Below are 2,540 nucleotides of genomic sequence, written 5' to 3' on the forward strand. Positions count from 1 at the left end.
GTACAGTGGAGTCGACATTCGGAAAGAGAAGCTACTTGGGAGCTAGAGGAAGAAATGAAGCAAAAATATCCCCAGCTCTTCGAGACTACAGGTATGAAAATTTTGAGGACGAAATTTCTTTTTAGGGGTGAAGATGTTATAGCCAAGCCCATGACATCAAGATCCAAGCCACAAAAAAAAAAAAACAGAGAAATCGGGAAGAAGACTCCGATGGAGTCTTCTTCTCCGGCGAAACCCGAGCAATTTGGGAGTCCTAGGACCTCTCAAAGTCCTAGGACCCTCTATAAGAAGACCTCCCCTCTCCCTAGAAATCGAACATCGCATCCTCCCTCTCTCTTTTCTCTATTTTTTCGATCGGAGCTGCGGACACCGTTTGGTTTCTCACCGTGATTGCTCGTCGGTGGGGTCACCGGAGGTCGAGGTAAGTCTTCCTCCTCTTCCTCTCTTCCTTCCCTTTCCTCCCATACCCTTGAGCGTGACGACCGGCGACGAGTGTCGTCGATTTTCGGTCGGAAAAGAGACCCCTATTTTGGGCTTCTTTTTCCTTGGATTTTTCGGCACCGGCGATCGCAATCGACTGCCGGCCATGCTCCTCCGTAACTGGGGGAGCAGCCTCTCTCTGCCGCCGGCCTCTGCCGCGGCGGCCGCGGCCTGAAGGGCCCGGCAAAAGGAGGGGACGCCAGTCCCCTGTTTCGGCGTGGAAAGAGCCGAGAAGAAAAAGAAGAAAAAGAAAAGAAAAAGAAGAAAAAGAAAAGAAAAAGAAGAAAAAAAGAAAAGGAAAAAAAAGAAGAAAAAAAAGGGGGGAGAGAGAAACTCTCTCTGCTCTCTCTCTCTCTTTTAAATTTTTAGGATTTATGAAAATAATTTAAAAAATAATAATAAAAATAAAAAAATAGTAAAAATAATAAATAAATAAATAAATATAATTAGGGTATCCATGGATTAGTTCGAAACCCTGGATGCTGTTGTCAAGTTGATCCTCGTGGGGATATTAGATTTTAATAATTTTAATTATTTTTAATTTGATAAAATTTTGATTAAAAATATGATATTTGACGTATCAGGTTCAGAGAAAGATTTTTGAGATTCCTAGAATTTCTAGTTTGAATTTTCTTTTGAGGTAAGTAGTGTTTACTTTTATTTAAATTTATCTGGTAAATTATAAAATTTTGAATTAAATAAATTTATGCATGCTTGTGATTGAAATTATTTATTGAAATAATTGTTGAAATTATTTATGATTAAAATTAATTATAGAAAATTATTTATGATTGAAGTTATTTTATTGAACAATTATTATGATGATGTATGATCTCAAAGAATGATATGATTGATTTGATTGAATATATTTATTTATATTATTTTTAAAAAATCAATTATGAATTGGAAGACAATATGAAATTGACAACCTGACTGTGTTGAGGACCCCACCAATGGGGGCATATACGTTGGCAATTGACTATCCTGAGGATTTATGTCGCCAATGAGACCAGCGACATGTCGCCAGAGAGACCAACAACAAACCGTCAGCGAGACCAGCGGTTCTAAAGGACTTGGCTGCCAGATGATTCGCAGCCCACCGCAAGCAGATATGGTATTATGATCCTGCCACAGGGATAATGTGGTCATAGTCATGGTTGGTAAGAAGAACTTAAGAAATTGATGAATTTAAGATGAAAAGCATAATTTGAAATTATGATGAATTGAATTTTGTATATGATTGAAGTATGATTATGATTTCATAAATTACATATTGATTTTATTATTTTTAATAAATCGATATGTATAGTATTATTTGCCTGGTTTATTCAGTTAAAGGTATACACTGCTTACTGAGCTGTTTAGCTCATGATGAGTTTTATGTTTTTCTTACAGATCTAGAAAATTAGCTTGCTGTGGGATTTCGGTTGGGAGAGCGATTAGAGATGGAGTTAGCTCATTGATTTAGGATTTTTCTCAAAATTGATTCAAGACTTTTAGTTTTTTTTTAGTGTTGACTTTGTCAGACAGTTATTTTCTTTTGAACACTGAGTTTTGATTTGTTATTTGAACTAAGGTTTGATTATTAAATATTGAAAAATTTATTTAACTTTGTGTGAAGATATCATGATGAGATGCCTTGCATGCTTATGGAAAAGTATTCTATGAGTATGCAGCGGTTGCCGTGACCCTCGATTCAAATCTCTGGTCGGGGGCGTGACACGACCCCCACATCAGCTCCGACCCAAATATCTACTGCCGATCCCCATCTCCAACGGCATATATGGTTAGCCATTGAGCCACGCTCTTTCGGACCTCCTTTCCTTTCGACCTCCGTTTTGATTGCCGTATTCAGAAAGATTAACAGAAAATCCTAATGCAATTCCATCAAATTACGTCACCGTTGGGAGCAGCTGATTATTGACCAGATAAGGTAGCTATAACTGCTCAATATCGAGAAATCAGACCGAAAATCTCAAGATAGCACATCTAAAGGAGTTAGAACAATCTCCAATTCTTTCCTTTCACAGCCTCATCTATATAAACAGAGATAAACAGGG

Source organism: Elaeis guineensis, chromosome 2 (genome assembly GCF_000442705.2).
Source record: "Elaeis guineensis isolate ETL-2024a chromosome 2, EG11, whole genome shotgun sequence".
Taxonomy (NCBI): Eukaryota; Viridiplantae; Streptophyta; class Magnoliopsida; order Arecales; family Arecaceae; genus Elaeis; species Elaeis guineensis.